The sequence below is a fragment of the Protopterus annectens genome, chromosome 6.part1 (genome assembly GCF_019279795.1).
Source record: "Protopterus annectens isolate FY-2018-M chromosome 6.part1, PAN1.0, whole genome shotgun sequence".
NCBI classification, from domain to species: domain Eukaryota; kingdom Metazoa; phylum Chordata; order Ceratodontiformes; family Protopteridae; genus Protopterus; species Protopterus annectens.
This window is the reverse complement of record NC_056738.1, coordinates 283246451-283272238: the sequence shown is the minus strand read 5'-3', so window position 1 is coordinate 283272238 and position 25788 is coordinate 283246451. Positions and strand designations below refer to the sequence as shown.

Here is a 25788-nt window from a genome sequence, read left to right as displayed (position 1 = left end):
GGATAGAGGGTTAATAGACATTGTGTGAGCCATAGGGATGCAAAGGTGAGGGTCAGGCTGGACGTGTAGGTGGTGGTGGATCATAGTAATTTTGATTCTAGAGATGCAAGTTGGTATAGAGTGGATGCTGTGCATTTAAGCAAAGTGGGTTTAGATTTGTTTAATGTTACTTTTGCTTTATTTTTATAGGATTTGCTTTGTGGCTTCTAGAGGAAAGGGGGAGGCAGCCAACATTTCAAATATGGAGGGCAAAGTAACAGGAGTTTGTGTTTTCCCCTTTCAGCAATCAGAAAATTATTTCAGGTTTGCAGTGGGCTGTGGAACATTGCTCCAAGGTTGTATTGTGATAATTACATTAAGCAGTAGGTTAAACGTTGCTTGTATTGAAGGGCTGACTACTGAGCTGTGCCAAAAACTGCTGTCTTTGTTTAATTAAGGATTGTAATACTGTTGATGTTAACGTCAAGTGGTTATTTGCTGTACAATGTATAAAGTTATGCGAAATTTCAATAAACCAGTGACAATGACATATTTAATGTTGTTTTTCAGTGTGGGAAAGGGTTATGGACAAATGTTCATTGCCTTCACTAAAGCAGCACTATTAAAATTCATCACCCACTACGTCAGTGCATACAGAGTACAGTAAAGAAACCTGGTAATTTGTATGATCTTTCCATGGTCTGTGATATATCAGAAATAGAACTCTTAAGTAAACACTGAACTGGAAAAAATATTAGAATACTACAGGTCTACTTCAGAAGTCTGACAAACAAAACACTAAATCCCAAAATAGTGACAGAGCAAAAGACTGAATCCCGAAATAATGAAAACTCAAAGTATTGAAGAATGGAATTTGCCCCTTCTCCACTGTTGTGCGGGCTTGGAGTTGGTATATATAATTAGCAAGAGGTGCAGCCCCCCACATGAGAGGTGCAGGGGGGCTTTCCCACTGCATTAAACTTGTTTTCAGTATTTTGAGTTTTCAGTATTTTGGGATTTTGGTTTGCCAGTCTTATGAAGTAGTCCCAGAATATTACATGTCTTGTATGAATTACCAGCAAACATGGTTTTGAACATTAATATGTAATTTATTAAAATACTTTAGTAAAGCTGAATTAGGTGATAGAGACAGCAGGGAAGGTATAACAATGTTTTTAAAATGTAATTTGCTTAATTTTTGTCCCCTCCATAATTAGCATTGTGAGTACAAGCAGCAAAGATATGTGATGTTGGTTTTACTTAGAGGAATGTGGGGAAAAGATGTAGGATGCATAACACAGCAGAAACATTCTGATTGATGAGTCTGGGGTGGCAAGGAGCTTACCTATGGCTGCAGCTCCTGATTTCCCCAAGTAATGCAAGCTTATATTTTGAGACTTTGTAGTTATGCTAACTGCTCTCCTGGAATGACTGTAATCTTTGTTTTTGCTGTTCTTTTCCATTTTTTGTGTTCTTTTCAGAATCAGTCTTGCTACTGTGTTACATTATTTTGTCTCTTCAAGGGTGAGTTATGCTTACTGCCTTCTTTAAGATTTATTTTTACCTAACTTTGTGATATTTTAGCGCTGTGCTGATTTTGTGTCAGGTTGTTCTGTTTATACTGCAGTGTCCATTTCATCTGCTGTGTACTGTTGTATATTATTGTTTCCTGCCATGTAAGTGTTAGCCATCTCCAGTGACTTGGGTCACTTTTATCAGATGTGCTATTTGTACCTGACAGCAAATTTATCAGGGCACATTCACAGGATTAAAAAAATAAATAAAAACAAAAAAAAAAGCAGAAAACTGTGGTAGACCCTAATGAAAAAGTGTTTGTATAAGAGGAAAAGACCCCTGTTCCCAGTTATGTATGTATACTAATTTTGTGGTCACTAAGTCATGAGCAAATAAGAACACACTACAAAGGGGAAAAACGAAAGTAGAACTGATAAATACAGAAATTACTTTGAGTCTTATAGATTCAGAAATTTTGAATCAACTATATTATATTCCAGCAGTTGTTGTTCAGGAAATGATAGGTTTCCTGATTTTTATTATATTTATCTATGTAAGATTAGAAAATATTTTATTCTGAGCTTTCAGAATAAACTATATTTATTTCTGCAAGCATTACTGTGTGATTGCTACATATTGTACAGATATGCAACCCCTAGTCTTTGTGTATACAGTGTTAATGTACGTTGCACCTGTAGCTGTCTGCTGATCCATCATGGCATCGAAGAATCACAGATTACTTCCAGAAATGTCATTTTCCATGGTGGCCTCCCATGTTCAGCACATATGACATTACTATTGGTATGATTATAAAGTGTGTCCAAATTTAAATCTTTGAAATACAGCCATTTACCAGGAGTTAAATCATTATACATAACTTAATGCAGACTATTAATCTGAGAGGGAATAATGCCTGACATTCCAGGAAATCCTCTCAAACGTGCAGACCATACATAACACCTGACTTGAAAAGACCTTATATTTTAAGTGAACTTAACATATTCCCTTAAATCAATCCAAAAAAAAATTGGCAGGATTAATAAGCTATTATAGGACAACTCAGAAATAAATTCTTGTAGTTTTCATTCCAGTTCCTGGATGTCAAACATCAGTGTGCTATGATATTATCAGACAATGGTAACTGCTTTCTTGTATGCTGTCTTGTCTCTGTGTTAATTCACCCAAATGCACTAAACTGCACTTCATTAAAAAATGTCATTTTCAGAAATAAAATACCAGTTGAGTGAAGAGCTCACTACAGTCTTACAGAAAATTTGTCTGTGATATTACTTATATTCAAACCAGAGACTGCAAAATAGGTGCAGACACTATTCCCAGTCCTCTTACGTGGTTTTGTAATTTTTTAACAATAAACTTTTTATTTTAATGCTTTGGTAATAAAAAAAAAAAAAAGACATACACATCAATAGTGGCATTGGGGTAATTCTCAAAAATCAAACATGACTATAGACATAAAATTTCTTTCTTACAATTTTACAAACTATATCTCAAACATTTGTATCTGTGAGAAACACTATTACATCATTTGTATGCATTTATTTACTGGGCCTTTTGCAAAGGTCAAGATTATAACATTAAAACATCTCTCCAGAGTACCTTCAATATCCTGGAGTCATTTAAAAATGCTGAGCTTATAGTGAACAGATACATGCGTGCACACATATACCCACACACATTGTGTACTGTAAGATTTTTTTAGTCTGCTGTTCGATATAGATAAAGCCTGTTCTTTCACATAATGGCCTTGGCTGGTGACAAAGGCATACAGGTTCCTGAAAAGAAACACTTAGGCACTTGTCTAGAGCCACCCTTAACTGTTTTCATTCATAATAGTCACAATGTTAAGACTGTCGGTTTTCAGCTAAAAATAGCCCAAAGGGCTTCTAGTATACTTACTGCAGAAGCTGGAAATGTTATTGCTACATTTTATGGAACTGACTTTAATGTGCTGTGCTTGTTGTCTCACTGACACTTCATGTAAATACTACAGTCCTTCAGACGGCTTCTAAGAGGGTTATGGAATTTAGTTTCCTATTTAGACATTCAGAATGTTATTACTCTAATTAAAGGGTTGGGAGGGTGTCCTAATGGTTAAGGTGTTTGCCTTACAAACACAAGGTACAGGGTTTGAATCTCACAGGGGATAACTGGCTAGGTTTAAAATGGCTCACAAGGGCAGTTCACCTAGTACTAACCTATGAACCTTAAGCCAGGAAGGACTTAGCAGTTACTTCAAGTTAACTTTCTTCACTAACTGTAAGCTTAATGTTTAACTCCTACTCTCCAGTTGTGACTAATAATATCAGAAACTTTCACCAGTGTGTCATTAGATTTCAAACCATTTCAAAACTCTTTTGCTTCACAGGTGAAAGGGCTATTTCCAGTTTCGGTCCTGCACTTTTAAAAAGTTCATATTGAAATTATGTGTTGACCATGCTGCATTGCCGTAATGTTCAATATTACAAAAACATCTCCTTCATTGCCACCTGAGATAGGCTAACCCTGATATGTTTGTTTTATTTTATTAAAGTTCATAATGTTATGTCACTTTGCTATCTCTTCAGTATTCTACAACTGTTTGCCTGCTGAACATAATATTCTACTGTTAATACTATTTTCTGGTTTAAGCCATAACGGATGATACTCCTCTGCAAACCTCTCAACTGTCTAGATTTTTGCAGAATGTCCAGATTTCTCTCACAAACTTTTGGTTTGTTCCTCAAAAAAACTGTTGTTTTCTGGTAAATCACTGAAGTCATTAAATAAAGACAGACATTTGGGTTTCAGGTGTCATATCCTTCAGAAAATACATGCTAACACAAAACCTGTTATTCTATCAACTTTCTGAGTTTATAAGTGCTACATTTAAAATCCATCTCTATTTTTTGGTCTTTATCCTCCAATTATTTTAGGCTTTGTCCAGCTTTATTTTGCTAAGATGTTTGAGATTGCCTGATTACAAATACTTGCCTATTTCTGTGAACTGTATTAGCTACGCTTACCTGTTGTTCATACTTTCTGTACAGGTTTCTTTAGAATCATTTGCCAGTTATGTATGATCTCATGCTTTATGCACAGTCTGTAGCTGAAACAATCTCAGTTTTAGTCAATCTGTGATACTGACAAACACATACAGGTGAATAATTTATTTGCAGTGCTACTCAACACTGAATGATGTTCACTTTAAGTTAAACTTTATTTACATTTCAAGTATAAAGGAATAGAAGAAGGAAAGAAAGAAGGCAAAAAGAATGAATGAAGGAAGGCATAAAGTATAAATGGATGGCAAGACAGGAAGGGAGTGAGGAAAAGCTGTTTGTTTGTGTCTTTCGGCTTTTCCCGGTTAGGGGTCGCCACAGCGGAAACTCCAGTCCACTAATGATTGGCAGTTGAATTTTACATACCGGCTTGCCAGACCTGACGCACAACCTTCAACGAAGGTACGCCCATTCACGCATGTCTCCACGCAGAAGACGCTCTAGCTGAGAATCGAACCGGACAGCGTCTTACTGTGAAAGCTGAAGGCTACTAAATGCCTGATGAATGGAAGCATTACTGCCACCTAATGGCAGATCTGTGAAGGACAGCTGCTTGAAAATTAGGTGCTTGAATGGGTTGCTTTGCAATGCGGTAATAGCAGCATTGCTTAGTACTGTAACAGACAAATTAACATTTATATGGCAATGCTGTAGGATGTCAAAGTATGTTTACTGTTTCTTTTGAAACTTAATGAGTTGCAGACCTGGTGTTAGTTTGCAAAAGGTAGGACTTGTGCACACATAAACAGCTTGGCAGTTTTGTATGTCTGTTTCATTGTGCATATCTTACATAAATGTAATGTCTATTCTTTTTCGAAATGCTGTCACACTGTACTTCTAAAATGTCTTAAAGACTAGAAGTCAGATTGCCAGCTCTACTATATTTCCAGATTACTTGGCAGAAGAAAGGCATGACTAATGATTCTGTGTAAACTGCATAAAAAATAATTAAAACAGAATATTCTCAGGCTTTTTATGATATATACAAACATTCTTAACAGTCCCCCCTATGATTGCAAATTCCATTTTACCCTAGTGCAGAGGAGGGTGGCTTTTCCTCTTCTATACTCAGAATAGAGGAGCTAATGTCTTTTGAAATTGTTAGACCTTGGTCAATGTAATAATCCCCCTCCAGTGCCACTGCACTCTAAGCCGTTAAATCAGATGCGCTAAAGTATTTTATAAAATGTCCGGCTTTGTTCCATCTAATAATTCCACTCCTTTGGAGGTATTTTGTCAGACAGGTTACCTCTTATCAAAAAACTAACACTATATGAATATATGTGATTATTTGCTTTCTATGACTAATTATCTTGCTAGAAAATTTAGTTGACACTTTCCATTGTGCATTTTTTTTCCTTTTACAGACACATTTGACTAAGATAACCACCCATCACTATATTATAGTAGTCCATGTGAAGGTCCCCTGGCCTATGCCATAGGTTCTTTCAATTGCCTGAGAAAATTATGTCTGCCATTTCCCCTTTAATAACTCATATTTGGTAGGTAGGCTGCATTTTCACCATATTAGTTTGTAAGTATTTGGATGCCTCACCCACCTCATCTTGTCTACATGGCTGTCTCTCTCAGTTTAAGTGGCTTTACAGCTGCAGATTTTACTGTACAGCCATGTCTGCCTACCTTGGTTGGTATGTATCTTATAGGGTTATGTAAAAATTATTCTGTTAGTAGTATAGAATTCTAGGCCCAACATATTAAAGAATATGAGTGAAAAATTAGCTGATGGCCATGACAAAACTTTTTACATGTCCTAGGCATATAGTTTATAAGACTTACTTACTCATAGCCAGTGTTAAATCTGCTTTAAAATATTTTTAAATGCGGTCCCTTCAAGCCATTGAAGGAGCAACTGTCCAAATGAAAAAAAAAAAAAGAATCCTATATAACTGAGTAAAAATCATCTGATCGCATGTACTTTTTTTTTCACTGAGAGGTCAGAGCAGAATGGGGATAAGGAAACTTTCTCCTCCTCCTGCAGAAAAGTAGATTTTGTGTTTTTTGAATCTTTGTGATTCAAACTAAAGTGTATTCACTTCTCTGCAATTCGAACTGTTTTAGTGGTATGATAAGCGTTTGAAGTTTTGATACTTCAAATGTTTGTCATACACTGATATAAATAAATACAGCTAAGTAATTACCATATCTAGTGAGTGAGTAATACTTTTTTTTTACATTTTGATATTTAGAATTTGCTTAGTATAGAATGCTATAAAGCCGCAATATCGTCTTTAGTTATACTGTTATTCTTGCAACTGCATGATATGAAATGTTTAGCCATGCAGTCATTCAACATACTGATTATTTACCGTTTAGCATTTAATATTTAGCAAATAAATGTATTATATATTTTATAGTCTTCACCTTTCACACTGTACAGGATACTGTATACATTTAAGTATAAAGTGTTTTCAGGAAGTTATTGTTCACCACAAAACTCCATCAGCTGTCAACCATTAAATAAAATGAAACAGTACAGCAATATCTTATCAATAAACCTATAATCTCAGCTCAGTCTGTACGTTTAATGAACTGAAGATGGTCATTTGTACTTTGTGTGTTGAGGAAGGTGCTTCTTTCCATTTTATCTGTCAGTGACACATTGCTGTATATCTTTGGCATTCCATATTTAGCAATACCTTTGGCATTTCAGATGTGAATTTGCTAGCAGTTTGGAAATATTTAGTGACACATTCAGCAGTATTTTTGACATTTCAAATATGGTTTTGGTAACAGTGTTCAAATATTTCCTTACAGACTTGAATATTCTGAACAGCTGTCAAATGCAGTCACATCTTTACTGATAAGAAATATAGACTATATAACTGAACCGAGTTAAATGGCAATTATATTAGTAGTCATATGAAAGTTTATATATATATATATATATATATATATATATATATATATATATATATATATATATAAACATTTTTACATATTTAAATGGCGCATATTTAAACAGAAAAGGAGGCACATCTCTTTGTGCTTGATTATGAAACTAGGCATTATTTATTAAACTGTGCACTCTTCAGAATATTTCACTGGCTAATCATCTTTACAGGTCCTTAAAATGCATCATGTATAATCCTTTTAACATGCTACATCTTGTCTGCAGCTGAGAGACAAACAGTACATGTCATGTTAGAATAGCATCCAGGCTTGCCACAAGCTTATTTCCATGGCATTCTGCTTTTAAGTTAAAGGTTGCTTGTCAAGCTTCATAACCTATAAAAACCTATGTGATGATCAGGTTTTATGTAAACACACTGCATTTAGAAATTGTGTTTAAAATGTGCTACCATCGCAAAGCTTTAGGGTTATGAGCTGCTACAGACTGCATTCTGTTCTCTAGGCTTTGATTTCCTCAGCCTTCATCTGCTTGCTTTGTCAATCTGAGCAAGTTACTTAACCAAATGGTGCTCCTGGGTCATATCTGAAAAATCTGAAAAAGAAGGTTTGTGTCCAATGAGCTTACCCAGCTAACACCTACAATAAAAGAAAAAGGATTCATGTCATTTCATCACTTTGCTTTTGTGAGCCTCACATAAGCAATGATTAATAGTTATATTATATTATAGTTTATTATATTATATTATTCCTCATAGCCTGATTGGTACTTATTATGCTTAATAAAAGTAAAGAGAATTATTTGTATGTAAATAGGATCTTAATAGGTTTGTCCTCAATATTTTGGACTAGATATGTACACTGTGCGTATCACAAGGAAGTGATGACCATATGTCTGATTCATAATGGCAATGAATAAAAAACAGCAGCGTGTTTTCTTCCTCTTTGTATGCCAGCATCTTTTGCATTTGTAGTAGTTTCCAGTTTTTGAGGTTTTAAGCCCCTGATGTCTAATAAACATAATACTTCATATTCATCTGGGGGAATGTTCTCTTTTTCTGCTAGGACAGTTACATAGGAACATTCATCTCTAAGTACTGATACTTCCGTTCTTTCTACAATATTGCTGTCAGTAATTAAAAGCTGTAATGAATGAGCAATTTGAGCCGAACACCTGCACAGCAAAAAATGTAAATTAAAGGAAACTTCACACAGAATAAGCAAACCCAGTTGCAAAAAAATGCTTTTTGAAGTCTTACTCTACACATTAACTAGCTACTGTTAAATAAGCAAGCAATTAGGATTGCAGAGCAGTTTGGCACAATGACACTTAATGTAATTCATTTGATGGCATTGTAATAACACACTTGGTGATAATGAAGGCCTGTACTTTGACTTGTGGCATAAATGGTGATTACAGACAGGCTCTGCCTCTTTGTCATTTGCTTGTTTAAAGTGGGAATGGAAAGAGTAAAGATAATTAGAGATAAGATGACATTGCTTGAGTAAGAGACTGCGACACCCCAACACAGACAAATGTATGCATCATTCACCCTTGTACTTCCTACTGACCTTAGTTCCCTTTGCTTAGCCTCTGTTGGCTTATCCATAAAAGTTACATTCTCTTACTTGAATAAATTTTTGGCTTCTCAGCTCTGTCAGTAAATTAATACACAGTCAGAAGTATTGTTTGTTCATATGTAATTCATTTTGAATAATTTTTAACAAACTGTCTGTTCTTGAGCTTCTGGCTGTTAAATCTACATACTATTTCTGTTATCTGCATAACATTCTGCATTACATATTCTTTCCTGGTTCATCCTAAATCACAAATTTAAGGATCTCTGGAAGAATGTAGTGGTGGTGTTGAAACATCGTCAGTAACATACTAGATGTAAGAAAATGACAAGCAACCTCTTGCAGGTTACTATCTTCCATTCAGACAACAAGTCAGTCTTTACTTACCCTTAGTTATTCCTCCTTGGGGAAGGCAATTGTTGAAGGCAGATGTAGGCCTTTAGTTTTTGTAGTTACACCTTCATTCTCAATGTGTCAGGACAGTTAAGGGTGTAGTAGACATGGTCGTGTGCAGAATAATGCACCCTAATTACAAATTTAGTTACTGTCAAATGCAGTGCCTAAAAAAGTAAAAAGAGGACTGACTGCAGGTTAGTGTGGGCTCATTTACTGGATCTTAGAAAGTTACTTTAAGTGTAGCACTTAAGCAAGCTATTCATTACTGATACAACAAAACATGAAGTTGTAATCATAGAAATGTGATTTTCTAAGATCCAGTAAACGAGCCAGTAAACTGCGTGACTCAGGAAAACAGGGAAAGCCGAGTTAATGTGTCTCCAGAATTCTGGAGAGTGGGGACAGGTATCCTCATTGAGGAATAGCCTCCTCCTCCACAAAATAATAATTTGTTAGTGTTTTTGTACCTTTGTACTTCTTGCCTATAATGTCATTTAGAGGCATGTAATTAGCATGCATCTGAATCACATTAAACTCCTGCTGTGAAACACTCTGATTTGCCAAGAAGACTGTCTCCCGTAGTAAGAGAGGGTACCAACTGTTCAAGGTAGTTGCCGTTAAGAATGTTAGGGAACCAGTTGCATATTTGGTGTCTGTGGTGTGTGTTTGCCATTTTATCCAAGGGTTGTTGGAGTACATGAAGATGATAGTGTTGTGTTCAATAGTTTGGGTGTCAAGTTTGTTGAAGTGGGTATCATAGGCAGTAAGAGACAGATGAGGGGTTCTGCTGTTGGAAATGATATGATAACTAGTCCTGTCTCTTGACACTATGATGTCTTACAGTCCAAGGTGATTATGCTGCTGGATTTGTCTCATAGTAATTAAATTATTGATAAGTATTGATACACCCTCTCTGGATATACCTATTTCCTCAGTGGATGGGCTGAATGAGTGAGACATACAGCTTCCAGATATATAAAGGAAGTGTTATTATATCAGGACCCAGTTTCTTTAACAACACCAGTGTGTGTATTCATGGTGGTGAGTACCTCAACGTAAGGCATGATTTATTCTCTTTTTTAACAGCTGAAGGTGCCAAATACATGGGTTGACTAGGTAGCAAGGTCTAGTAAATAGATGCTACTAAAAAGGCACTATAGGGTAGAAAGTATATTTGCCAGTAAGTGAAACCCTGAAGTTTGAGGCATATGCTGACCCTGGTAAAGCCAGTGGGACTGTGATCTATACCGCTCTGTGATGGCACACATTGGATAACCTTTGAATGACAGCACATACTGAGCCAATTGTTGAAGTCAATTATTTTCTGCTTCATCATCATCTGTGGTGGTGGCAAGGAGCTGCACAAGGCTAGCTGCTTCTCAGGATTAATCACATACATTTGGGGTTCTGCCATGACTCTTCTTGTCTTCCCAAAGATGGGGTATCTAAGATCAATCACTCCAATGTATGCAAATTTGGGTTGAAGGAGTCTAGTGGCCTAAATAATATCTTGAATTCTCACATCTGAAAGACAGCTATCAGACAGAGTTATACATACTAAGCATGTTGAGTTTGACTGTATCTGAGTATAGAGTCTTATATAACTAAAACATGTTTAGGTGTGAACAAATGCTCTTGTAAACTTAAGGGCTTAAGCATGCAGACCTGGCTTCTCTTAATGGGGACATAAACACTGAGTGTTTATGCATGTGCAGTGAGTAAGGTGTAAGTTTGATGCATAGGTTTGGTCTGTTGGTGCATTGCCTAAGAGGCTTAGTGAGAGGTTTTTTTTTTTTTTTTTGAAAAATGTCAGCTCAACTTCCCTCAAACATAAATACTCCAAAAACAATATGGAAAGCATGTTTATCACATCTTGGAGTAAATATTTTATAAGGGGGACAATCTTCTTTGCATACCATATGTGAGGGAAAACCCCACGTCGCTTGAACTTAAATATACCTACTCTGTGGTTACATAACACTGGAGCAATGATGAATTGAACTGTTGCTCAATGTACTTTTGGCAAAATGTTACTGCTTAAATGGCATGTCACCAAAATGACTCTGAGCTGTTCACTGGCTCCGTTTCACTTGTGATTTTTTTCTGTGCTGTGTTGTGGTGCACAGTAATAGCCAAAGTGTATGTGGAGTTGACTTCTTGTTTGAATATATTCTTTAACAACTCTTTCAAGTGGGTTAATGGTCTGATAACAATGAGGTCATCAGTGAGCATGAAGCAGTTTCTGCAATGCATCATGGTAACTAGTTCTATCAGACTGATATCAGATGAAGTGACAGCAGATTTTGCCTCATATTTTTGGTCCATTTTGCATAAAACTGTGGTTTTCCGGCAAATTAGTGGTAAATAATTAAGGACTGAAGTTAGAAAATAAGAAGTTTGCAAGTGCAATATTTAAAAATTGTTCCTTTTTGAGCCTTTGTCCCACTTTTGTTTATGGCTTTTTCCAGATTTCTTGCTCTAAGAGGTTGAAAGGTATGTTCTGGTGGCAGAGAACTGGTGCGTTGACAACGCAATACAATACATAACTGTTCCTCATTAAGGTAGCAGAGACAGGTTGGAGGAAAAGGTTCATCAGAAAATATGTGTGTGACTCAAATTGTAATAAGGCTGGTTACAGGACAAAACACAGCATACTATCAAGCTATTTATCACATAGCAATATACCAAAGAGAGACACAGTGAAAAAATTATTTTAACAGAAATACTAAATAATATATCATATTCAGGCCACGGTGGTGCAGCGGTTAGCATTGTCACCTCACAGCAAGAAGTTCCCTGGTTCGATCCTTGGCTGGGGTGCCTTCTGTGCGGAGTCTGCATGTCCTCCTTGTGGTCATGTGGGTTTCCTCCAGGTGCTCCGGTTTCCTCCCACATCCCAAAGACATGCTTTAGGTGGATTGGACACTCTAAATTGGCCCTAGGTGTGAGTGCATGTGTGTGTGCCTTCTATGGAATGTTGGGCATTGGGCTGGCAACTTGACACTGTAAAAAGTCCATTGCCAATCATGAGTGGACAGGTGATCCACTGTGGCGACCCCTAACCGGGAAAAGAAGAAGAAGATTCTTAATATCTGATGACATGGGGGGGGGGCTTCCTTAAGCCTAGCCAAATTTTCCCAAAAGAATAATGATGTCCTGTATCCAAATAGGACATACAGGGCCAGGCATTTATAAGCTACCTCAATCTATAAGGGACATGTTTGCCAGGCCTCATGTAACTTTTCTGTTCCCCATCCACTTGTTTAGGTTGCACTTAAATTGGGTAATAGATGAACTCAGCTTCATGTGGATGCGAACCCTATTCTATAGGAGGAGCAGATGCTGCAACACATATGTCTTTAGACCTTGTATTTCTGGATGGATATGCAGGAGATTCATAAATGTAGGGTTTGTTGATGCCTTGTAAGCCAGGCATAGATCACCCCTTAGTAATCTATAAGAGACTGAATAGAAGAAAGGTGCTTTAGACACTCTGCATAAGGCAGGTTTGTTATGTCTTGTATTCTGTTTGTAAGGGACCTCTGATGTCAGTCTAGTTGCTGCATATACCAAAGGGAGCATTGTATTCTGATTGGTTAGAATTAGTTCAGAAGATCAACTAAACAGAAAGTTGAACTTCAATGGTCGAGACCATATGATCAACTTTCAGAAAAATGTAACCACAAAAAACAACAAAAATCTACATTTTTGAAGGGGGGGCAAGCCCCCCCTACACCCCATGTGGGGTGGGCTGCACCCCCACACCCCCTGCATATTATATATACTTACTCCCAGATCAGACTACAGTGAGGAAAAGGGTAAATTCCCCGATTCCCACTGTACTATGATCTCCATACAAAGGCTTTGACATTTCAGAAAGTTGATCTTATGGTCGCAACCATATGATGTTTGACTTTCTGTTGAGTTGATTTTATGAAGGGGATCCAATTGATCTGATAAGGGCAAAATGCAGTGGGATAATGACCTCTTTGAACCTAGATGCCATGCCCTTACTTATAAGATGCACAACATAAAAGGATTGCCTCACCATTGTGGCCAAATGGTGGTTGAAGGTAAGGTTACGGTATACATGCATACCCAGATCCTTAAACACTGGGTTATAGGCATATTATCAGCATGTTAATTAGCCGGGATAGTTCACTTCCCAAAGGGTAAAATTATGCATTTCTTAGCACAGAGTTTAAGACTATTTGTTAGTCAGAGATAGGCCATCTTGAAGAATACTTGTGTCTTCAGGGGAGTTGATAATAACCCCCAGTTTACAATCATCTGCAAACTCAGTCAGCTGTAAACCTTCAGTATTTGCTTCCACTTCAGAGAAATAGATGCCAAAAAGGAGTAGGGCCAGTATTGAGCACTGGTGGACTCTGCTAGTGACTGGCCTCTTGGTGGAGGTGGCTATTTTGACCTCCTGGGTCCTATCTGTGAGCCAGTTGGTTACCAAGTGGGTGATAAAATGGTTTATACCTATTTTGGTGAGCCTGTCTATGATGCCTATGTGGGGTATTGTATCAAATGCCTTGGCCAGGTTAAGGTTAGCTGTGTGCACAGTCTTGCTCTCATCCATGGCTTTGATGATCCTCTTAAAGAAGTCCTCCATATTTACTAGCCATGACCTTTCTTTAACAAAGCCAAACTGTGATAGGTCTAGCATTTGCAGGTTGTCCTCATTTATCATGTCCATGATGATTCTTTCCATGGCCTTACATATGAGGATGGTCAGGCTTATGGGTTTGTAGTTACCCAGATCAGTGGTTGGACCTCCTTTGTGCAGTTGAATGAATGTAGCTGTTTTCCATTCCTTGGGCACAAAACCTGACTGTAGGCTACATTTGAAAAGTGATTCAAATGGACCAGAGGGGTCAGGTTTCATGTTATTTAGTAATCATCCAGGGATGTTATTGGAGCCTATTGATGCAGTGTTTTTGGCCTTGGAAAGTGCATTGAAGACATGTTCCCTAGTAATGGTTGGGAGATTGTGGTATGCGGTATTTCCTTTGGACTATCAGGGGAGAGCGGGGGAGAAATTTGAGCTGAACCTGTCAGCTCAAAGGTTGGCAATGCCCTCTGGTTCAGTCTGGGTGATGCCATTTAAAGTAAGTTCTGTCTATTGTTGTGTATTTCCCTTGAGGTTACAGACTTAGCTGTGGAAAGCTTTATGTTTGTCCTTTGCCTGAGAAGCAAATTTTTCTTCAAATTTAGCCTTTGAAGTATTAATTAATGCTCTTAGCTGCCTATTTAGATTGGTCAGGGTTTTTTTTAGTGTGTTGGCCTTCGTTCATGGTGCTCTTGGCCAAGATTTTTTTTTCTTTTATTGTATAACAGAGCGATATTGTGATTCCACCAGGATGGCTTGCCTTTTGAGTTTGTCTCATTCTTAATATGATTGGCCAAAGGTCACCCTACACAGCTATCAATATGGCTGTACAGGGATCAGCATATGCGATAGTGTTTACTGCGTTTGGAGGTGTTAAGTTAGATGCAATAAAAAGTACTTGATAGATTAGTTGTAAAGCAAGGACTGTACAATGTATTAAAAGTATCGTATATAAAAGTAATATATTAAAAGTAGCAGGGCAGTGCTGGTAAGGATGCCACAAATAATGAAAGTGTTCTATTTCCTTGAGGTACAGTTCTGTAATGCATGCCTGAGTACCAAATTAATTGAAGAATACTTCTTGCTAGTGATATGCCTGGTTGCTACAGATGTTTGAACAGTGTACTTTGCTAAAGACACATTTGTGTACTGCAAGCATGATTGCCACAAATAATGCGACAGTGTAATTTGCCGAATACACAGGTAATATATGACCAGCATAGTTTGTTAACTGATATCAGAGTATAAGCAAAGAGAAAGAGATAGGCAAATCTTAGGTGAAAGACCTGTTGAGGTAGATTGGTAGAGTTTTTTAGTTGAATCAAGTGCAGAAGCTGCTGGTAAAAAGGGATAAGTAGGCCATATAAAATATTGCAAGAGAACTATAGGAATCAATCAGACAAGTCCAGAAAAGGCTGGGAAAAGAGATTGGATCAATTCACAGGCTAACAATGGGAGGGCGTACAGTATGTATGGCTCCCAGGTAGGTAACAGTCTACAAGATGTAGGATTTTTGCTTGAAAGTGTTTGCAAAGGTATTTTTATGCCCCAAGTAGACTCTAAAGAATTTTTTGTCAGATAGATGGCAAGTGTTTGTGTGATGGGGAAGGCAGAGATAATCTGGAGCATATTGTTTCAGGTGTGTAATGAGTTGACAGACTTCAAAAATTCCCTCCAGAGTACTCTGAGAGAAATATTGGATAAACAAATGGGTGTAACTAAGGAAATTATTTTTTTGAATCAGGGTACAAGATGCGAGTTGCATTGGCATAGTAAGGCCTTCATATGTTTAATTCTGGTGGCTACCAAAAAAGCAGTTACGAGAAAATGAAAATCAAAGTCTAAACCAACTGTATTGAAAGTACTGAATACTGTAACTGAGATAAAAGAACTGAAAGTGGGATCTTTAGAAAAGGGTAAGTGCAAATTACATATTACAAAATGGAAATTGTGGGAATTGTACATACAGAATAATGTTTTGGAGGAAGAGTAATATTTAAGTAATGTCTTTCGGCTTTTCCTGGTTAGAGGTCACCACAGTGGATTACCAGTCCGCTTATGGTTGGCAGTGCATTTTTACGGTGTCGAGTTGCCAGCCCGGCACCCAACCTTCAAAGAAGGCACATCCACTCATGCACGCACCTACCTGCATGTCTTTAAAGTTCACTCAACCACAGGGAGGACATGCAGACTCCACACAGAAGGTACTCCAGCCGAGAATTGAACCAGATAGCCTCTTGCTATGAGGTGACAATGCTAACCGCTGCACCATATTTAAGGATAGGCAAAAATTTAGCAATTTATGTAATATTGAATTAATGATAGTTAGACAATAAATAAATAAAACATGCATGCTGTTTAATGCTTATAACTTGTAACATGTCAATACTGATACATTGAAAGTGTTTCACTGAAATGTACAAGATCTAACTCACTTTCGCAAAAATGCATATTATCGAAAATGCACTTTTGCAAAAAAACAAAACACACAAAAAAAAAAAAACAATAAAAAAACAACATGCCAAAAAACTAAAAAAATAAAACAGTACTCATGTTTTTGCATGGGCCAAGCCCCCCTGCACCCCCACCCCTTACTTTAATATTCTCACTACGAGATCGCACTACAGTGAGGAAGAGGGAATATTCCCTTATCCATGCTGTACCGCAATCTAAGCAACAGTTTGCTTAGTTGTACAATCAACAGTACACGTTGATATACAGCTAAATCTACATGCAAATGACTGCTTGCTTAGTTACCTTTCAGCGAAAGTGAATTTTCAACAAAATGCACTTTCGCGAAAGTGAGTTCAATCATGTACATTTCTATAAAACGTACTTTTGATAATTAGACTCGGACCCATGTTAATATGGTTTGTTTTCATTTATATAAATGTTTGCTTGCCTATGTTTTAAGTGATAATTAAATAAAGATGTTAAAAATAGTTTATTAAGTATCATCCCAAGGAATAGAAAAAAAAACACTGAAGTTTGTTATGAAGCATAGAAATGAAGATCAGTCCTTAAAGTTGAGGTAATAGTACTTTGGTCCCTAGAATTAGGGTGATGAGTACATGTACTAGCTATTGTATAATAGGAATAAGCGTGTTATTGCACAGGTTATTTTGGTATAAGCATGCTCCTGCACATTCTTTTGGTATAAACATGTTACTGCACATGTTGTTTTGGTATAAACATGTTACTACACATGTTGTTTTGGTGTAAGCATGCTCTGGCACATGGTGTTTTGGTGTATGCATGCTCCTCACTTGTTGTTTTGGTGTAAGCTGTGTCATTTGTGGCAACAGGACCATCACCAACCTGAATACTTACTGGAGGACCCTCTTAATTAAACCTATACCTGGGGACTGACTTCAGTCAGTGAAATAACCAGGAGTGGTCCAAAATATATGCAGGTACAAGTAATCTATTCTGTTCTGGAATGTGTCTGGGCCCTCAGTCTGGAAGCCATCTTATCCTTCTAAGACTAGGACCCATAATCTCTATGTCAATACTGGGCAATTAAGTAAAGTTAGAAACTGATCCTAACTTTCTGCATCCTCTTTTCCTAATTAAACACTTGGTTAAAGGAATAATGTGTGGTTTCATTTGTTGAGAACAGTATAATAAGATGTTCTGTCTTTGGATCTGATGCAAGTTGTGATTGATGTACCTGTAACAACAGCATTATATGCCACTGATTGTGGGATGGCTATTTCTGGCTTAAGAGCTTGAAATTAGCTTGTGATTGTTGGTACACACCTGGCTGGGAGATGCTTGTAACAATGCACTGGGAGGTGTTAGTACTTACCGTCTATGATTGTAGTATGTAATAATTTAGTATAATGTTAAGGAATGTGTTTGGTTTGTAAAGGCTGCAGACTGAAAGTAGCACCAAAAAGTTTTTTTTTGAATACACCCTCTTTTTTTTTCTTGTGGTGCAGAAGTGGGTAAACCATGTGGATGCAACTCCTATGTGTCACATTACTTTGGTTTCGTCTGGTGTAACAGGTGGAGACCTTGTGGCAGAAACCCTGGTCTGGTAACTGATACAAATCAGGTTAACTCTACAGGACAAGACTACTGGCTGAAGGAGGTTTTATGCACATTAACAAAGACTAAAATCAGTGGTAGCTGTACATTCAGCTCCTGGGCGGGGTGGACTATGCTAAGCTGGACGAATGCACTTGCCCATAATGATAGCAATGCCTACATCTGAGATGCTTTATCCACTTTTTACTGTACTCCACACAGAACTAGTTAATAGGGAATGCTGGCTAAGTTGCTCACATAGAATGGAAAGGGCCTAAATTCCAAAATAAAACTGGCCTGTATATTTATCGATATTCATTGCCTCCAAGTTAATGCTACTAATATATTTTCTAGCTGTTCTCTCTCCACTAATTTAATCTTCTGTAGTGCAATGATAAGCATCTAGTAAGAACCTGGATACTATTTTTTAGCCACTAGCATATTTATATTATCTTGCTCTAAACTTTGTATATAATTTTATGTTATTTACTGTTAAATGTATATAATATCTTCTATATCTACTTATTGTTTTTTTTATGTAACAATTACTTATTGGCTGTTTGTATCTGTCTTGGAGCTTTTCTCTCCGGGCCTCTACTGAAAATGGACATATATCCAGCTGGACTAGTCCGGTCAACAAATGTAAAATAAATAAATAAAATAAATAATAAATAAATAAATAAGTAGGGACTGCATGTCTGCAGGAAACAAAATTATCAAGATGCAGTGCTCTTACTTGTCTGGCTAGTTTGAAGGATTGGTCAGTGGTCTGTAACAGAAACAATCTTCTGTGGGAGTATTAACATGGTGTGGTTGGCAAGTACAGCTTGAGGAAGTGTGAAGGCAACCAGTGATGTAACATGGGGCTCAGTGCTGGCATTTACTTTTACAGTCTCCAGACAAGAACCAAGATCCGTGATTAACTAAATTTGCAGATGACTACAAATTACGAATCATTGTCAAATCTCCCTTTGACGCGCAAAGCTCCTCAGCAAGAACTCATAAATACCTGTTGTACTTAAAATGGACTTAAATTAAATGCTAAAAAAGTGCAGATTTTGTCACATTTGTTAGATAACCTCATCATTTATTGTATGACATAAATAGTTCCCCACTTCAAAATGCAAATGTTATTTGGGACCTTGGAACTTGAATTAATAAATCCTTTTCCACTGATCATTATGTTATGATAGTGTTGAGGAAATCCTTCAACTTAATGCTGCAAATTACCAAAGGTATATCATCCAGATCTAAAGAGATGATTGTCCGCATATAGATTATGCCAATTATTGACTACGACACCCCTTTGAGAAACACCTCACTAACTATATTAAACAATAAGAAAGAACCCATAAGTTCCTAACTAAGGTGATCACTGGTTTAAAACCTATAAGTTACTAGACAGGATAAGAATCAAATCACTATCCCTATATTCAGATCAAGCAGACTCATAAGTGGAGACCTATGGCTTGCCTTCCATACAATTAGGGACCAAATGGTGCTGGATTTCTTGCATGTACACAAGTCAGACTGTCCCACAAACACCAGAATCAGTCATCTCTATCTTCCACAGCAGATAAATAACACAGGACAGAGAGGCAGAGCTTCTTTACTTAGCACCTTTCCCACTTCTGAAATAAACTCCCCCTGACGATCAGGCGGTGTGATACATTATACTCTGTTTTGCTGAAAGTAAACACGTACTTTGCACTTTTTACAGTTATCTCAGTATTTAGTAAACTGAAATCTGTTTCCTAAGCTGAAGGGCAACACTAAGTTAAATACCAAATAAATAAACAATTAATGGTCCTTTATTTTACGTTTGATCCAGTGACATTATTTTTATTTCATTCTACATTTTAATACCCTTTTCTGTCCTGACATGTCTACAGATATACAGAAAAAAACAAGAAACAAATACATTTATATAGCATATTAAATAAAAACATCAATACAAAATATTATAATGTACATGCATATGTAGCAAGTACCTTACCTCTGCATTTACAGAGGTAGATGCTTTTTTGCCAAATGTTCAGCAGTGTGATTATGTAGAGTTAAAATGATATTTACAGCATGTACAAGAATATAGTAGAAATTAGTTATGCTGTGTTGTAACAATTAACCAGCATCCCTAAAGCAGCATATCAAATTTATACATTTATTTTGCAGGAATTGCTTAAGTTTTTTTTTTAATTTCCTATTTTCTTTAACTACAAATTGCAAGATATTTTATGAAGATGGGCGTGATGTGAACACTAACATCAGTTGTAAAATAGATGCTTTAACTCGAATAAACATCATAATAGATTTCATATCTATTAGATTACACTTTGCTTGTCTCATGTTCATGTGCTTTTGGCAAACAGAATGCAGGTAACATGTTTACTGCTTTATCTGTGTCCCATATGCATTCATATCTATCTACAGATAGACGAGTAAAAAACACTCTATGAGGCCTCTTTCTATTTTGTGAAATGTTATACTTCTGGGAGCCCAAAAATGTATCCAGACTCTATTAGGCAATCAAACCCCTTTTAGTTTCACTGAATGTGGTCCAGAACCTTGCATTATATATTTATGGTTCCTCAGAAGTCTGAAATCTTTACACCTTAATTCCATCTCAGTGTAAATGTGGGGCTGTAGGGCTGTGTGTGCGTATACATCTATATATATATATATATATATATATATATATATATATATATATATATATATATATATATGTTTGTCCCTAAAGGCTTTAAGCATCAAGACCCTCATATAGTCTTAATTAAATGCTTATAAATAAATGTAGTGATTCAACCTCCTTTGATAATGATATGTATTATATATTCTGTTTTATATTTAGTTAGTCTGTACTGTATGATCTCTGCTATTTATTTGCATTAAGAAAAATGTATTTTTATATATAGTTAATGCACTTATTCAGCGCTAATCAGATATTACTGACAGGGGACAAAGTAAGAAAATAAAACAGTACTTTAAAATACATAATTTATAAATGTTTTCTAATATTAGCCATTACTGCTTGAAACTAATTGTGTATCACACAGATTTAGATTTAAAGTATGGAATCTCTTATTCTGTATACAGAATGTAGTGAAATTGTCATTTAGTTGACTTTAATTTAAAGGAGCAAATTCAGTTTCCAATATTATAAAAGAAATCGGTATTCTGATTACATCTTAGTAAGGTGTGCTGAAAATGCAGTTTAGCAGTAAATGGTTTCTGTGTAATTTGTATTGATGTGAGTTGCATTTATGTATGTACGTGCCACAATAAATCCCACTTAATGATTACTTGCAAAGATTAATTCCTCTGTTGATAGTGACTTTCCCTTTCAGAAAACACACACATGCACATGCGCGCTCGCGCGCACACACACACACACACACACACACACACACACACACACACACACTTCAAAGTACATATATAACATATAAGTAGAACAGTCAGATATTGCAAATAAAAATAAAACAGAGATTATACTTATTACAGTTTCTGCTGAAAATGTTCATGAGGTGCATTGTTTCATCTATAGTGAGTCAACCAGTTTACTGTACTGCTTGAGGGGTATCATGCTGTTTGTCTAGAGTACATTCTGGAAGTATAACATTTCTTAAAAAGTGTTAGAGAAGGTGCACTTCCCCTAACCATTACTTACATTTTCCCCAATAGTTAATGTAGATGGCATATAGGTGATTTGTTAATACAATCATGATGTCAAAGATATGCATCATGTCAGATGTATGTCTATGAAAGTACAAGGATTACAGACTGAGACCATGCACCTTCCATCTGAAAGCATATTCAGTAATGCTACTACTATTCCTGCTGTCCATCCTACATCTCCATCCTGCATTCTCATTTTGATCACAGTGATCATTAGGCAGGCATTGTACCACCCTCAGTTTATGATTCCTGCTCTCCTTCTGTAAGTACTGCACTGTATACCACCAGTGATTAGTGTACTACCTGTGTAGGTACAGGATTACAACCTGTAAGTGATTACTGTGCTTCCTGTATAGGTATAGTATTACACTCAGTCAGTGATTACAATACTACGTCAATGGGTACTGTACTGCATACAGTCAGTGATTACTATACTACATCTGTAAGTACTGTACTGTGTACAGTTAGTGATTACTGTACTACCTCTGTAGGTACTGTACTGCATACAGTCAGTGATTACTGTACTACCTCTGTATATACAGTATTACAACCAGTTAGTGATTTCTGTACTACTTCTATAGGTACTCTACTGCATACACTCAGTGATTACTGTACTACCTGCGCAGATACTGTACTGAATACGGTCGGGGATTACTGTACTACCTGTGTGGGTAAAGTACAGCACTCATTCTGTAATTTCTGTACTTATGTAAGTACTGCAGCTTATGCCATCGGTACTGTCTTTGTAGGTACAGTATTACACCCACTCAGTGATTATTGCACAAGCCTGTGTAGGTACAGTGTTACATCTAGGCATTGATTACAGTACTAACTGTGTACATATAGTATTACAATCTGTCAGTGATTGCAGAACTACTTGTGTCGATACGGTATTATACCTAGGCATTGATTACAGTACTAACTGTGTACATATAGTATTACAATCTGTCAGTGATTACTGTACTACCTGTGTAGGTACAGTGTTACATCTAGGCATTGATTACAGTACTAACTGTGTACATATAGTATTACAATCTGTCAGTGATTGCAGAACTACTTGTGTCGATACGGTATTATACCTAGGCAGTGATTAATGTACTACCTGTGTTGGTACAGTGTTATACCCTGTCAGTGATTACTGTACTAAATCTGTAGGTATAGTATTATAACCTGCCAGTGATTACTATACTACGAGTGTTGGTAGAGTATTACCCTGTCAGTGATTACTGTACTATGTGTGTAAATACAGGACTGCACTCAGACTGTGATTCCTGTACTACCTGTGTATGTACAGTACAGCACACATTCTTTGATTACTGTACTTCTGTAAGTACTACACTGTACGCCATAAGTGCTTTCTTGCTACATCTCTAGGCACAGTATTTCATCCAGTCAGTGACTACTTTACTATGTGTGTTGTTACAGTGTTATACCAAGTCAGTGATTACTGTACTACATGTGTAGGTAGAGTATTACACCCTGTCAGTGATTACTATACTGTGTTTGTAGGTAGAGTATTATACCCTGTCAGGTACAGTACTGTATTCAGACTGTGATTCCTATTTTCTGTAAATACTCCTCCTTATGACATCAGTGATTACTGTACTACCTCTCTAGGTATAGTATCACACCCAATGTGTGATTCCTGTACTATCTGTGTAGATACAGCACTGCACTCTGTCTGTGATTCCTGTTCATCTGTACATATTGTACTGTACACCTTAACTGCTTACTGCGATACCTCTCAAAGCACAGTATTACATCTAGTCACTGATTACTGTACTACCTGTGCAGATGCAGTATTACACCCAGTCATTGATTACAGTTCTACTTGTGTAGGTACAGTACTACACCCAGTCAATGATTATAGTACTACCTGTATGAATAAAGCACCACATTCTGTCCATGATTCCTGTAATTCTGTAAGCACTGCACTGTACATCATCAGTGATTACTGTACTACATGTGTAGATACAGTATTGCACTCATTCTGTGAGTCATGTATCACTTGACGTGCTGCATACCTCTCAGCTGTACAGATTATTACAGAATGTCCAGACTTTTGCCTCACATTTTTGGCCTGTTCCTCATAAAAATTATGTTTTTTTGACAAATCACTGGGATGATCTAAGGATTGAAGTCACTAAATAATGGGACTGAGTTGAGTTTCAGACTTCATATCCTTTAGAAAATGCATGCTAATACAAATCATGTTATTATAGCAACTTTCTGTTTATAAGAGCAATATTTAAAATATGTCCCACTTTTTGATCCTTTGTTCCTGCATTATGTTAGGCTTTGTGCAGATTTCTTTTACTACGAGTTTAAGAGGTATGCTGCACTCTACTTCATCTGTGATTAGTGTGCAGCTATGTAGGTAAAGTACTGCATTTAGTCTGTGATTCCTATACTCCTTCTGTAAGTACTGTACTGTACTCCTCAGATTACTGTGCTACTTTTCTAGGTACAGTATTATACTCAGTCATTACTGTGCAACCTGGCTATGTACACTAGTGTGCTCAGTGTGAGGTTCATATATCTAAGTATAGCACTGCACACCATCAGTAATTTATGTGCTACATCTCTAGGTATAGTAAAAACACCCAGTCAGTGATTACTGTACTACCTACTTGGGTATAGTACTGCACTCAGTATGTGATTCCTCTGCTCCTTCTGTAAGAACTCGCTATAGTCCATCAGTGATTACTGTACTACCTGTGTAGGTTCAGTATTACATCTGTTCAGTGATTGCTGTACTTCATCTGCACCTGGTCAGTGATTATTGGATACCTCTGGTACTTTACTGAATGCAGTCAGTTATATTACTACCTCTGTGCATACTGTACTGCACACATTGATTACTCTACTGTCTCTGCAGGTACTGTACTGCACACAGTGATTACTGTACTGCTACTATAGTTACTGTACTACACACAATGATTACTGTACTGCCACCCTAGATAGTGTTATGCACACAGTGATTACTGTACTACATATGTAGGTACTGTACTGCCCACCATGATTACTGCACTGCCTCTGTAGGTACTGTACTGCACACAGTGATTATTGATCTACCTCTGCAGATACTGTACTGCACACAGTGATTACTGTATTAGCTGTCTAGGTACTATAATGCTCACAGTGAATACAGTACTACTTTTAGATATAATATTACACTACACTACCTCCATAGGTACTGTACTACAAGCCATGATTACTGCTCACAGTGATTACTGTAATACCTCTGCAAGTACTGTACTGCACAGAGTGATTACTGTACTACCACTGTAGGTTCTGTACTCCACACAGTGATTACTGTACTACCTCTTCAGGTACTGTACTGCTCACGTGATTACTGAACTACCTTTCTAGCTACTGTACTGCTCACAGAGGATACTGTACTACCTCAGTATGTGCTGTACTGCTTACAATCAGTGATTACTGTACCTCTGTAGGTACAATAGTACACACAGTGATTACAGTACTACCACTGTAGGTACTGTACTGCACACAGAGATTACTGTACTATCAGTGCAGACACTGTGCTACACACAGTGATTACTGTACTACCACTGCAGGTATTATACTACACACAGTGATTACTGTCTTACTACTGTAGGCACTGCAATGCGCATAGTGATTACTGTACTACCTCTGCAGGTACTGTACTGCACAAAGTGATTACTGTACTGCCTCTCTAGGTATGGTATTACACATAGTGATTACAGTTCTATCTCTCTGGGTACTGTACCGCACAAAGTGATTACTGTGCTACCTCTGCAGTTACTGTACTGCACACAGTAATTGCTGTACTACCACTATGGGCATTGTACTGCACAGAATGATGAATGTACTACCACTGTGGGTACTCTACTGAACACAGTGATTACTGTACTACCACTGCAGGTACTGTACTACACACAGTAATTACTGCAGTACCACTGTAGGTACTGTACTGCAAACAGTGATTGCTGTACTGCCACTGTAGGTACTGTGCTGCATGCAGTGATTACTGTACTACGTGTATAGGTACGGTACTACACACAGTGATTACTGTACTATGTTTGT

General features: G+C 37.1%; 1 protein-coding gene across 2 annotated transcripts in view; it reads left to right on the top strand.

The window, feature by feature from the left end:
• The window catches only part of ERBB4 (erb-b2 receptor tyrosine kinase 4), a 4056904-nt gene that overhangs the window by 1393098 nt on the left and 2638018 nt on the right, over positions 1-25788 (top strand). The gene's annotated exons all lie outside the window — the stretch shown is intronic.